The sequence below is a fragment of the Eulemur rufifrons genome, unplaced genomic scaffold (assembly GCF_041146395.1).
Source record: "Eulemur rufifrons isolate Redbay unplaced genomic scaffold, OSU_ERuf_1 scaffold_34, whole genome shotgun sequence".
NCBI classification, from domain to species: domain Eukaryota; kingdom Metazoa; phylum Chordata; class Mammalia; order Primates; family Lemuridae; genus Eulemur; species Eulemur rufifrons.
The window spans coordinates 2,380,450-2,396,074 of record NW_027182817.1 but is presented as its reverse complement, the minus strand read 5'-3'; positions in this window follow the sequence as shown (position 1 = coordinate 2,396,074).

Below are 15,625 nucleotides of genomic sequence, written 5' to 3'. Positions count from 1 at the left end.
AATTAGTAGCTGGAGGGTACTTTTTTTTTTGTGGGGTCGGTCAGGATGGGTGTTCAGGCCCTCTGTCACATCGCTGGTTTGTTTTTATTATCCCCAGAGAAGAGTAGTGGGCATGTGTTTGGCAGGTGAAAAGTGCGGATTCTGTTTCAGAGAATTAAACAGGATACGCATGGTCATCTCATTCCTTTAAGAATCCTTTGCTTCATCAGCTGGGATTCCACCATGTTTCTATATACTCATCTATGCGTGGGAACAGGTAACTGGCTTGTTCCAAGAAGTATGCCGCAGAGCTTTTCAATTAACCACTACGTTGAAAATTATTTGCAGGTGTTCAACGTTTCACCATAATTGTGATAACTTTTGTTTGTGCCTCCTGAAACCCAAGAAGGCTGCGACGGACATAACTATGCTGAGGAGTAGCTGACTTGGTGTTGCCTATTTTTGTTAGTGGAGCCAGACAAGAAGCCATTCTTCTAAGTATCATCCCACCACCATTTTTGCATTGTTTTAAAATGCAGGGAAATTATGCAAGTTAGCATTATAATTAGTAGCTGGAGGGTACGGCTTTTTTTTTTGTGTGTGGTCGATGTTGATGTGTTGGTCAGGCCCTCTGTCAGTTCGCTGGTTAGTTTTTCTTATCCCCAGAGAGGAGAAGTGGGCATGTGTTTGGCAGGTGAAAAGGGCGGATTCTGTTTCAGAGAATTATCGATGATCCCCATGGTCATCCCGTTCCTTTAATAATCCTTTACTTCATGAGCTGGAAATCCACCATGGTTCTATATACTCCTCTTTGCGTGGGAACAGGTAACTGGCTTGTTCCAAGAAGTATGCCGCAGAGCTTTTCAATTAACCACTACATTGAAAATTATTTGCAGGTGTTGAGCGTTTAACCCTAACCAGAACCCCTAAACCAAACCCTGAACCCTATCCCTAACCCTAGCAGTAAACTTTAACCCTAAACCTAAGCCCAACCAGTAACCCTAATCCTATCCTTTTACCCTAAAACTAACCCCTAAACCTAACCCCTATACCTCACCCTAACTCTAACCCCAATCCTAATTCTAACCATACCCCTTCAAAAAACACTAACTCCTAACTGCTAACCCTAACACTAACTAAAAACCCCAATCACTAATCCCTAACCCTAATGCTTAACCTTTACCCTAACCGTTAACCCTCACCCTAAATCTTAACACTGACCGTAACCTTAACCTTTAACTCTTAGCCTAACCCTTAACCCTACAGTAAGGAAGACCCTTAATGCTAATGGGATCCCTTATCCCTAACCCTAACACTACAGCTAAAAATAACCCTAACCTTGGATCCTTAAACCTAACCCCTAACACTTACTTTAACCCCAAACCCTAACCCTAATCCTAAGCATTAAACCTAACCCTATCTCTTAACCCTAACGCTAGCCCTTACCCTAACGCCTAGATCTAACCCTAAATCTAACCTACCGCCTAATCCTAACCTTAAGCCCTAATGCTAACACTAACCCTGAACCCAAACCTACCCGTAACCCTTAACACTAACCCTATCCGTGAACCTAAACCCTGACCCTAACCATTTCCCGCACCCAAGCATTTAACCCTGACCCTAATCCTAATTCTTAATGATAACCTTAACACTAAACCCTAACCCTAAGCCCAACACTTAACCCTAATCCTATCCCTTAACCCTAACCCTATCCCTAATGCTACCCCCTAAACGTAACTCTAACCGTGACCAGTAAACCTAACCCTAACCTCTAACACAAACCATAGCACATAACTCTAACCCTAAAACTAACCCTAACCCTAACCCTAACCCTAAACCCTAACTCTTAACCTTAACCCTAAGCGTTAACTCTCATGCTAACCTTTAATCCTAACCCTAATCCTAATCTTCAACCCTAAACCTAACACTTAACCCTAACCCTGTACCAAACCCTAACCCCTCATCTTAACCCTAACCGTAAACCTCAACCCTAAACCAAAGTGTAACCGTTAAACCTAAGAGTAACCTTTAACCCTAACCCTAATCCCTAACCCTAAGCCCTCACCCTAACACTAAACTTCATCCTTAACCCTAACCAGAATCCTAACCCTAAATCTAATTCTCAGACTTCTTGCTTTCTTAGAGTTTAGAAAGCCTGCAATCCTCCCATGCCATGCGTGAAAGGAGGCTCTACCACTGTTTCCTGCATGAAACCCACGGGCCCATTCCCAGAGTATGATAGAGTGGGTTCCCGGGTACAATCCCAGCCCCCTAAACTCCCCCCGCCCACCTAATGCAGACAGGGCCCGTGCGCTAAGCATAAACAATACCTTTAACAGATAACCCTAACCCTGAACATAACACCCAACCCTGTTCCTATTTCTCCCCTTAACACGTATACCTCACCGTGCGCCTAACTTTAACCTCTTATCCTAACGTTAATGCATAACCCATTTACTGAGAACAACCCCTATCCCATAATTCTAACCCTATCTCCTAGTCATCACTGTGACACCTAATCCCTAACCCTAATTCTAAACCGCTAACCCTAACCATAACCCTACCGACAACCCTAACACTCACAGTAACCCTTCCTTCTAACCCCAACGCTATGCCTAACAAAAACCCTAACCCTTGACCCTAACTCTTCACCCTAACCCCTAAGCCTTACCCTAACCCTTAACCCTAATCCTAATCCTAACCATTAAACCTAACCCTAGCTCTTAAAGCTAACCCTAAACCTTACCCTCACGACTAGACCTAACGCTGACACTAACCTAACACCTAACCCTAACCAGAACCCCTAAAGCTAACCCTGAACCCTATCCCTAACCCTAGCAGTAAACTTTAACCCTAAACCTAAGCCCCACCCGTAACCCTAATCCTATCCTTTTACCCTAAAACTCACCCCTAAACCTAACCCCTATACCTCACCCTAACTCTAACCCCAATCCTAATTCTAACCATACCCCTTCATAAAACACTAACTCCTAACCGCTAACCCTAACGCTAACCAAAAACCCTAATCACTAATCCCTAACCCTAACGCTTAACCTTTACCCTAACCGTTAACCCTAACCCTAAATCTTAACACTGACCGTAACCTTAAACTTTAACTCTAAGCCTAACGCTTAACCCTACAGTAAGGAAGACCCTTAATGCTAATGGGATCCCTTATCCCTAACCCTAACACTACAGCTAAAAATAACCCTAACATTGGATCCTTAAAACTAACCCCTAACACTTACTTTAACCCCAAACCCTAACCTTAATCCTAAGCATTAAACCTAACCCTATGTCTTAACCCTAACGCTAGCCCTTACCCTAACGCCTAGATCTAACCCTAAATCTAACCTACCGCCTAATCCTAACCTTAAGCCCTAATGCTAACACTAACCCTGAACCCTAAACCTACCCGTAACCCTCAACACTAACCCTGTCCGTGAACCTAAACCCTGACCCTAACCATTACCCGCACCCAAGCATTTAACCCTGACCCTAACCCTAATCCTTAATGATAACCTTAACACTAAACCCTAACCCTAAGCCAAACACCTAACCCTAATCCTGTCCCTTAACCCTAACACGAACCCTAATGCTAAACCCTAAACGTAACCCTAACCGTGACCAGTAAACCTAACCCTAACCTCTAACACAAAACATGGCACATAACTCTAACCCTAAAACTAACCCTAACCCTAACCCTAACCCCTAACTCTTAACATTAACCCTAAGCGTTAACTCTCACGCTAACCTTTAATCCTAACCCTAATCCTAATCTTCAACCCTAAACCTAACACTTAACCCTAACCCTGTACCAAACCCTAACCCCTCATCTTAACCCTAACCGTAAACCTCAACCCTAAACCAAAGTGTAACCGTTAAACCTAAGAGTAACCTTTAACCCTAACCCTAATCCCTAACCCTAAGCCCTCACCCTAACATTAAACTTCATCCTTAACCCTAACCATAATCCTAACCCTATATCTAATTCTCAGACTTCTTGCTTTCTTAGAGTTTAGAAAGCCTGCAATCCTCCCATGCCATGCGTGAAAGGAGGCTCTACCACTGTGTCCTGCATGAAACCCACAGGCCCATACCCAGAGTATGATAGAGTGGGTTCCCGGGTACAATCCCAGCCCCCTAAACTCCCCCCGCCCGCCTAATGCAGACAGGGCCCGTGCGCTAAGCATAAACAATACCTTTAACAGATAACCCTAACCCTGAACATAACACCCAACCCTGTTCCTATTTCTCCCCTTAACACGTAAACCTCACCGTGCGCCTAACTTTAACCTCTTATCCTAACGTTAATGCATAACCCATTTCCTGAGAACAACCCCTATCCCATAATTCTAACCCTATCTCCTAGTCATCACTGTGACACCTAATCCCTAACCCTAATTCTAAACCGCTAACCCTAACCGTAACCCTACCTACAACCCTAACACTGACAGTAACCCTTACTTCTAACCCCAACGCTATGCCTAACAAAAACCCTAACCCTTCACCCTAACCCCTAAGCCTTACCCTAACCCTTAACCCTAATCCTAATCCTAACCATTAAACCTAACCCTAGCTCTTAAAGCTCACCCTAAACCTTACCCTCACGACTAGACCTAACCCTGACACTAACCTAACACCTAACCCTAACAATAACCCCTAAAGATAACCTTGAACCCTATCCCTAACCCTAGCAGTAAACTTTAACCCGAAACCTAAGCCCAACCCGTAGCCCTAATCCTATCCTTTTACCCTAAAAGTAACCCCTAAACCTAACCCCTATACCTCACCCTAACTCTAACCCCAATCCTAATTCTAACCATACCCCTTCATAAAACACTAACTCCTAACCGCTAACCCTAACAATAACCAAAAACCTTAATCACTAATCCCTAACCCTAACGCTTAACCTTTTCCCTGACCGTTAACCGTCACCCTAAATCTTAACACTGACCCTAACCTTAACCTTTAACTCTAAGCCTAACCCTTAACCCTACAGTAAGGAAGACCCTTAATGCTAATGGGATCCCTTATCCCTAACCCTAACACTACAGCTAAAAATAACCCTAACCTTGGATCCTTAAACCTAACCCCTAACACTTACTTTAACCCCAAACCCTAACCCTAATCCTAAGCATTAAACCTAACCCTATCTCTTAACCCTAACGCTAGCCCTTACCCTAACGCCTAGATCTAACCCTAAATCTAACCTACCGCCTAATCCTAACCTTAAGCCCTAATGCTAACACTAACCCCGAACTCTAAACCTACCCGTAACCCTTAACACTAACCCTATCCGTGAACCTTAACCCTGACCCTAACCATTACCCGCACCCAAGCATTTAACCCTGACCCTAAACCTAATCCTTAATGATAACCCTAACACTAAACCCTAACCCAAAGCCCAACACTTAACCCTAATCCTATCCCTTAACCCTAACCCTAACCCTAATGCTAAACCCTAAACGTAACCCTAACCGTGACCAGTAAACCTAACCCTAACCTCTAACACAAACCATAGCACATAACTCTAACCCTAAAACTAACCCTAACCCTAACCCTAACCCTAAACCCTAACTCTTAACCTTAACCCTAAGCGTTAACTCTCACGCTAACCTTTAATCCTAACCCTAATCCTAATCTTCAACTCTAAACCTAACACTTAACCCTAACCCTGTACCAAACCCTAACCCTCATCTTAACCCTAACTGTAAACCTCAACCCTAAACCAAAGTGTAACCGTTAAACCTAAGAGTAACCTTTAACCCTAACCCTAATCCCTAACCCTAAGCCCTCACCCTAACACTAAACTTCATCCTTAACCCTAACCATAATCCTAACCCTAAATCTAATTCTCAGACTTCTTGCTTTCTTAGAGTTTAAAAAGCCTGCAATCCTCCCATGCCATGCGTGAAAGGAGGCTCTACCACTGTGTCCTGCATGATACCCACGGGCCCATTCCCAGAGTATGATAGAGTGGGTTCCCGGGTACAATCCCAGCCCCCTAAACTCCCCCCGCCCGCCTACTGCAGACAGGGCCCGTGCGCTAAGCATAAACAATACCTTTAACAGATAACCCTAACCCTGAACATAATACCCAACCCTGTTCCTATTTCTCCCCTTAACACGTAAACCTCACCGTGCACCTAACTTTAACCTCTTATCCTAACGTTAATGCATAACCCATTTCCTGAGAACAACCCCTATCCCATAATTCTAACCCTATCTCCTAGTCATCACTGTGACACCTAATCCCTAACCCTAATTCTAAACCGCTAACCCTAACCATAACCCTACCTACAACCCTAACACTGACAGTAACCCTTACTTCTAACCCCAACGCTATGCCTAACAAAAACCCTAACCCTTGACCCTAACTCTTGACCCTAACCCCTAAGTCTTACCCTAACCCTTAACCCTAATCCTAATCCTAACCATTAAACCTAACCCTAGCTCTTAAAGCTAACCCTAAACCTTACCCTCACGACTAGACCTAACCCTGACACTAACCTAACACCTAACCCTAACCAGAACCCCTAAAGCTAACCCTGAACCCTATCCCTAACCCTAGCAGTAAACTTTAACCCTAAACCTAAGCCCAACCCGTAGCCCTAATCCTATCCTTTTACCCTAAAACTAACCCCTAAACCTAACCCCTATACCTCACCCTAACTCTAACCCCAATCCTATTTCTAACCATACCCCTTCATAAAACACTAACTCCTAACCGCTAACCCTAACAATAACCAAAAACCTTAATCACTAATCCCTAACCCTAACGCTTAACCTTTACCCTAACCGTTAACCCTCACCCTAAATCTTAACACTGACCCTAACCTTAAGCTTTAACTCTAAGCCTAACCCTTAACCCTACAGTAAGGAAGACCCTTAATGCTAATGGTATCCCTTATCCCTAACCCTAACACTGCAGCTAAAAATAACCCTAACCTTGGATCCTTAAACCTAACCCCTAACACTTACTTTAACCCCAAACCCTAATCCTAATCCTAAGCATTCAACCTAACCTATCTCTTAACCCTAATGCTAGCCCTTACCCTAACGCCTAGATCTAACACTAAATCTAACCTACCGCCTAATCCTAACCTTAAGCCCTAATGCTAACACTAACCCGGAACCCTAAACCTACCCGTAACCCTTAACACTAACCCTATCCCTAACCCCCTTACCCTGACTCTGTTAACCCTCACCCTAACCCTCAACCCTGACCTTAACTTTAAACCTTAATCCTAACCATGCGTGAGATGAGCCTCTGCCTTTGTCCTGCGTGACAGTGATGCCCAACACCCAGGGTACGATGAAGTGGGGACGCAGCCTTGCTCCACACCCACAGTGCCCCGTACGTTAGACAGGACCCATGCCCTAACACACACCGTTAAACGTAATCCCGAACCCTATCACTAAACCAAACCCTTCGTAAGCCCTGAATCTAACTCCTAATAGTAACCCTAATCCCTGACCCTTACTCTTGCCTCTCATCCTAAACCTAAACCCAACCACTAAACATAATCCTAATCTCTAACCCTAACAGTAATCCTAACCCTAATTCTAACCTAAAACCCTAACCCCTAAACCTAATCCTAGTCCCTAACACCTAACCTTAACCTAAACCGAATTCCAATTCTCAGAGTTCTTCAATTCAAAAACTTAAAAAAAAGCCTACAATCCACCAATGCCGTGTCTGAGATGAGGGTCCGCCCCTATGTCCTGCATGACAGGCAGGCGCCAATGCCCAGGGTACTATGGAGTGGAGTCCTGGGGTCTGTAGGCTTGCTAAACTCCAGTTTGGAAGAATTACTATAGTCATATATAGGGATGCTTACATTTACTTATAGAAAGCAACTATTGGTGTGTGATTTGTAGGCTTGCCTTACTCTAGTTTGGATGAAGAAGCTGAATCATATATAGGAATATTAGCTTTGAGTTGGAGGAAGCATCTATGGGGGGTGCTTTTTTGGCTTGTTAAACTCTGGTTTGGAAGAAGTTCGAGAGTCTTATATAGGAACGATATCATTCTTTCAGAGAAAGCAATTATAGGGAGTTGGTTTGTAGGCTTGCTAAGCTCTAGTTCGGAGGAAGGCGAGAGTCATATATAGGAACGCTTACGTTCACATAAAGCGTCTACGGGGGGACGGTTTCTGGGCTTCCTAAACTCTAGCTTGGAAAAAGAGGACAGTTATGTATAGGAACTCTTGGCGGGGGATTTGTAGCATTGCTAAAATCTTAGATTGGAAAAGTTGAGAGAGTCATACATAGGAATGTTAACATTCACTCAATGAAAGCAACTATAAGGGGTGCTTTCCAGGCTGGCTACACTCTAATTTGGAAAAAGTGCGACAGTCATGTATAGGAAGGCTTATATTCACTCAGACAAAGCAATTATGTGTAGGTGTATAGTAGGCATGCTAACTCTAGTTTGGAAAATTTCGAGAGCCATGTATAGGAAAGCTTACAGTAACTTAGAGAAAGCAACGAACAGGGGTGGAGTGTAGGCTTGCTAAACTCTAGTTTGGAGGAAGTGCCATAGTCATATATAAGGAACGCTTAAATTCGTTCAGAGAAAACAGCTGTCGGGGATTGGTTTGTAGACTTATTCAACTCTAGTTTGGAAGAAGTGCGAGAGACATATATAGGAATGTTTACATTGACTCAAAGAAAGCAACTATGGGGGAGTGTTATTTTGGCATGCCAGATGCTAGTTAGGAAGAAGTACAAGACTCATATAAAGGAACGCTTACATTCACACAGCGAGAGCAACTACGGAGTAGTGTCAGGTAGACATGTTAAAGTCTAGCTTGGGAGAAGTTCCAGAGTCCTATATAGGAAAGGTAACAGCCACTTTGAAAAAGCAAGTCTTGGCGGGTTGTTTGTAGGCCTGCAAAACCCTGTTTTAGTTGAAGTGTGAGAATCATATATGAGAACGCTTACATTCACTCCGAGAAAGCAACGACGGGGTTGTTTGTAGGCTTACTAAACTGCAGTTTGGAAGAAGCACGAGAATCACATATAGGAACACATACATTTTGACGCACTGAAAGTAACTATGGGGTGGTGTCTTATAGGCATGCTAAACTCTAGTTTGGACGAAGTTTGAGAATCACATATAAGAAAGCTTAGAGTCACTTAGAGAAAGCAAATCTCTGGGTGTGGAATGTAGGCCTGCTAAACTCTATTTTGGTTTAAGACGGCGTGGTGGTTTGTAGGCATACTAAACTCTAGTTTGGAAGAAGTAGGAGAATGATATATGGGAACGCTTACATTCACGTAGAGAAAGCAATTATGGGGTGGCGTTTTTGTAGCCATGCTAATCTCTAGTTTGGAAGAAGTTAAGGAGTAATATATAGGAAAGGGTATAGTCATAGAAACCAACTCTCGGGGGATGTTTTGTACACCTGCAAAACTCCAGTTTGGAAGTGGGGGAGAGTCATATTGGGGACCGCGTGCATTCACTCAGAGAAATCAACGATGGGATTGTGATTTGTAGGCATAGTCAACTCTAGTTTGGAAGAAGTACGAGAATCGTATATAGGAACGCTTACCTTCACGCAGAGAAAGCAACTATGGAGTGATGTTTGTATGCCTACTAAAATATAGTTTGGAGGAAGTTTGAGAGCCATATCTGGGAAGCTTACAGTCACTTAGAGAAAGCAGCTCTCGGGGGTGTTTCGTAGGCCTGCTAAACTCTATTTTCAATGAAGTGTTAGAATAATATATGGGAACTCAGTGAAAGCAACGTTGTGGTTGTGGTTCCTAGGCATACTAACCTGTAATTTGGAAGAAGCAAGAGAATCACATGTAGAACCGCTTACATTCCAGCACCGAATGCAACTATGGGGTGGTGTTTTGTAGGCTTGCAAAACTCTAGTTTGGACGAAGTTTGAGAGTCATATATAGGAAAGTTTACAGTCACGTAGAGAAAGCAACTCTCTGGATGTGGAATGTAGAGTTATTTTGGTTGAAATAGAGTTATTTTGGTTGAAGTGTGAGAGTCATATATGGGAACGCTTACATTCACTCAGAGAAAACAACGTTTGGGTGGTGGTTTGTAGGGCATACTAAACTGTAGTTTGGAAGAAGTACGAGAGTCCTATATAGGAACACTTACATTCACGCAGAGAAAGCACTTATGGCGTCAGGTTTTGTAGGCATGCTAAACTGCAGTTTGGAAGAAGTTGGAGAACCTTATACAGGAAAGATTACCGTCACCTAGGGAAAGCAACTCTCGGGAGATTTTTTTGTACACATGCTAAACTCTAATTTGGATGAAGTGTGAGAGTCAAACATGGGACCGCTTACATTCCCTCAGAGAAACAACACTGGGGTGGTTTTTGTAGGCATACTAAATAGTTTGGAAGAAGTACGAGAATGATATTTGGGAACGCTTACATTCACACAGAGAAAGCAACTACGGGGTGGTGTTTTGTAAGCATGCTATAGTTTGGAAGAAGTTCTAAACCTGAACAGTCACTTAGAGAAAGCAACTCTTGGTGGGTGATTTTTAGGTCTGCTAAATTGTATTTTGAAAGAAGTACCAGAGTCATATATACTAATGCTTACATTCATGCAAAGAAAAAACCATGGGGTGATGTTTTGTGGGCATGTTAACCTGTAGTTTGGAAGAAGTTGGAGAGTCTTATTTAGGAAAGCTTACAGTCACCTAGAGAAAGCAACTCTCGGGAGAGCCTTTCTTGGCCTGATAAACTCTACTTTGCATCAATTGTGAGAGTCAAACATGGGAATGCTTTCATTCATTCAGAGAACGCAACGTTTGGGTGGTGGTTTGTAGGCATTCTAAACTGTATTTTGGAGGAAGTACGAGAGTCATGTATATGAACGCTTACATTCAGGCAGAGAAAGCAACTCTGGGGTCGTATTTTGTTGGCATGCTAAACTGTGGTTTGGAAGAAGTTCGAGAGTCTTATATAGGAAAGATTACAGTGACACAGAGAAAACAACTCTCGGAAGTTTATTGGTAGGCCTGCTAAACTCTAACTTGGATGAAATGTGAGAACGCTTGCATTCATTCACTCAGAGAAGGAAACATCGTGATGGTTTGAAGGCATAATAACTGTAGTTGGGAAGAAGTAGGAGAGTCATATATATGAACCGTTACATTCACGCAGAGAACGCAACTGTGGGGTGGCGATGTATGCATGTTAATCTGTAGTTTGGAGGAAGTGCGAGAGTCATATCTGGGGAAAATTACAGTCACTTAGAGAAAGGAACCATCTTGGGCTGGTTTGTAGATCTGCTAAATTCTATTTGGGAAACAGAGTGTGAGTCATATATGGGAACGCTTATGTTCACTCAGAGAAAGCAACCACGGTGTGGTGTTTTGTTGGCATGGTGTAGTTTGAAAGAAGTTGGAGATTCTTATATAGGAAAGTTTACAGTCACCTAGAGAAAGCAACTCACGGGGTGTTGTTTGTAGGCCTGCTAAACTCTAATTTAGATGAAGTGAGAGAGGCATATATATGAACGCTTATATTGATGCAGAGAAAGCAACTATGGGGTGGTGTTTTGTAGGCATGCTAAAATATAATTTGGAAGAAGTTCGAAAACAGTCACTTAGAGAAAGCAACTCTCGGCGGTTCATTTTTCGGTGTGCTAAATTGTATTTTGAAAGAAGTACCAGAGTCATATATACAAACGCTTACATTCATGCAGAGAAAGCAACTGTGGGGTGGTGTTTTCTAGGCATGCTAAACTCTAGTTTGGACGAAGTTTGAGAATCACATATAAGAAAGCTTAGAGTCGCTAAAGCAAATCTCTGGGTGTGGAATGTAGGCGTGCCAAACTCTATTTTGGTTTCAGAGTGAGAGTCATATATGGGAAGGCTTACATTCACTCAGAGAAAGCAACGATGGTGTGGTGGTTTGTAGGCATACTGAACTCTAGTTTGGAAGAAGTAGGAGAATGATATATGGGAACGCTTACATTCATGCAGAGAAAGCAATTATGGGGTGGCTTTTGTGTAGCCATGCAAATCTCTATTTTGCAAGAAGTTAAAGAGTAATATATAGGAAAGCGTACCGTCATTTATAGAAACCAACTTTCGGGGGATGGTTTCTAGGCCTGCAAAACTCTACTTTGGAAGAAGGGGGAGACTCATATGGGGGACTGGGTACATTCACTCGGAGAAATCAACGATGGGGTTGTGGTTTGTAGGCATACTAAACTCTAGTTTGGAAGAAGTACGAGAATCATATATAGGAACGCTTACATTCATGCAGAGAAAGCAACTATGGAGTGATGTTTGTATGCCTACTAAACGATAGTTTGGAGGATGTTCGAGAGTCATATCTGGAAAGCTTACAGTCATTTAGAGAAAGCAACTCTCTGGGGATGGTTCGTAGGCCTGCTAAACTCTATTTTCAATGAAGTGTTAGAATCATATGCAGGAACGCTTACATTCACTCAGAGAAAGCAACGTTGGGGTGGCCGTTTTTGAGCATACTAAACTCTACTTTGGAAGAGGTACGAGAGACATAAATACGAACGCTTACATTAACACAGAGAAAGCAAATACGGGGTGCTGTAGTGCAGGCATGCTAAACTATAGATTGGAAGAAGTTCGAAAGCTGACAGTCACTTAGAGAAAGCAACTCTTGGCGGGTGATTTTTAGGTCTGCTAAATTGTATTTTGAAAGACGTACCAGAGTCATATATACAAACGCTTACATTCATGCAGAGAAAGAAACTATGGGGTGACATGTTGTTGGCATGCTAAACTGCAGTTTGAAAGGAGTTCCAGAGCGTTATATAGGATAGCTTACAGTCACCTAGAGAAAACAACACTCGGGACAGCTTTGCAAGCCTCTAAACACTAATTAGCAGCAATTGTGAGAGTCAAATATGGGAACGCTTACATTCACGGAGAGAACACAACGTTTGGGTGGTGGTTTGTAGGCATAATAACTGTAGGTCGGAAGAAGTAGGAGAGTCATATATATGAACAGTTACATTCACGCAGAGAAAGAAACTGTTGGGTGGTGTATGTACGCATGTTAATCTATACTTTGGAGGAAGTTTGAGAGTCATATCTGGGGAAAATTACAGTCACATAGCTAAATCAACCATCGGGGACTGGTTTGTAGGTCTGCTAAATTCTATTTTGGAAAAAGTGATTCATATAAGGGAATTCTTATGTTCACTCAGAGAAAGCAACGATGCGGTGGTGTATTGTTGGCATGCTAAACTTTAGTTTGGAAGAAGTTCGAGAGTTTTACATAGGAAAGCTTACATTCACCTAGAGAAAGCAACTCTCAGGATGTGGTTTATAGGCCTGGTGAACTCTAATTTGGATCAAGTGTGAGAGTCATACATACGAGTTCCAAAATACAGTTTAGTATGCCTACAAACCACCAGCCTAACATTGCTTTCTCTGAGTGGATATAGGCCTTCCATTATATGAATCTCGGACTGCTTTCAAAATGCAATTTGCCTGACCTACAAAACACCGCCCGAGAGTTGCTTTCTCTCACTATAAGCTTTCCTATATATGACTTTGGAACATAATTTAGCATGCCAACAAAAGGCCACCCCATAGTTTGCGTGAATGTAAGCGTTCCTATGCATCACGCTCGTACTTCTTCCAAAGTATAGTACACCTACCAACCACCTCCCCAACGTTGCTTTTTCTGAGTGAATGTAAGCATTCTTTTATTCTCGTACTTCCTCCAAACTCCAGTTTAGTGTGACTAAAAATCACCACCGCAACCCTGCTTTCTCTGAGTGAATGTTAGCATTCCCGTTTATGATTCACACTTCATCCAAAATAGAATTTAGCAGAACTACAAACCGGCCCCCAAGGGTTGCTTTCTCTGTGAGACTGTAAGCTTTCCTATTACTCTTAACTTCTTCGCAACTAGAGATTTGCATGCCTACAAAACACCACCCCATAGTTGCCCTCTCTGCGTGAATGTAAGCACTCACATATATGACTCTGCTACTTCTTCCAAAATACAGTTTAGTATGCTTACAAACAACCACCCAAAAGTTAAGTTCTCTGAGAGAATGTTAGCGTTCCTATGTATGACAGTCACAAATGGTGCAAGGTAGAGTTTAGCAGGCTTACAAACAATCTCTCGAAAGTTGCTTCCTCTAGCGGACAGTAAGCTTTCCTATAAAAGACTGTCGAACTTTTTCGAAACTACATTTCAGCACGCCAACAAAACATCACCACATAGTTTTTCTCAGCATAAATGTAACAGATTTTATATATGACTCTGGTACTTCTTTCAAAATACAATTTAGCACACCTCAAAATCAACCGCCGAGAGTTGCATTCTCTGTCACTGTCAGCTTTCGAACTTCTTCCAAATTATATTTTATCATGCCTACAAAACACCACCCCATAGTTGCTTTCTCTGCGTCCATATAAGCGTTCATATATATCACTCTAGTACTTCTTCCAAACTGGAGTTAGTATACCTACAAACCGGCACCCAAATTTACCTTTCTCTGAGTGAATGAAGCGTATCCATGTATGCCTCTTTCACTTCATCCAAATTAGAGTTTAGCGGCCCACAAACCACCTCCTGTGAGTTGCTTTCTCTAGGTGACTATAAACTTTCCTATATAAGACTCTCGAACTTCTTCCAAACTACAGTTTAGCATGCCAACAATACAGCGCACCATCGTTGATTTCTCTGAGTGAACATAAGCGTTCCCATATATGACTCTCACTCTTCTTCCAAAATAGAATTTAGCAGACCTACACAACACCCGATGGTTCCAATTCTCTAGGTGACTCTAATTTTTCCCACATATGACTCTCGAGCTTCCTCCAAACTAGATTATGATGATTACATAGGCCACCCCACAGTTGCTTTCTTTTCGTGAATGTAACCGTTCATATATGACTCTCCTACTTCTTTTGAACTACAGCATTTATTCCTACAAACCATCACGACAACGTTCTTTCTCTGAGTGAATGCAAGCGTTCCTGCATATGATTCTAACACTTCATTGAAAATAGAGTTTAGCAGGCCTACGAACCACCCCCAGAGAGTTGCTTTCTCTAAATGACTGTAAGCTTTCCAGATATGACTCTCGAGCATCCTCCAAACTATCGTTTAGTAGGCATACAAACATCACTCCATAGTTGCTTTCTCTGCATGAATGTAAGCGTTCCTATATATGATTCTTGTCCTTCTTCCAAACTAGAGTTTAGTATGCCTACAAACCACAACCCCATCGTTGATTTCTCCGAGTGAATGTACCCAGTCCCCCATATGATTCTCCCCCTTCTTCCAAAGTAGAGTTTTGCAGGCCTACAAACCATCCCCCAAAAGTTGGTTTCTATAAATGACGGTACGCTTTCCTATATATTTCTCTTTAACTTCTTGCAAAATAGAGATTTGCATGGCTACACAAAAGCCACCGCATAATTGCTTTCTCTGCATGAATGTAAGCGTTCCCATATATCATTCTCCTACTTCTTCCAAACTAGAGTTCAGTATGCCTGCAAACCACCACACCATCGTTGCTTTCTCTGAGTGAATGTAAGCCTTCCCATATATGACTCTCACTCCGAAACCAAAATAGAGTTTAGCACGCCTACATTCCACACCCAGAGATTTGCTTTAAGCGACTCTAAGCTTTCTTATATGTGATTCTCAAA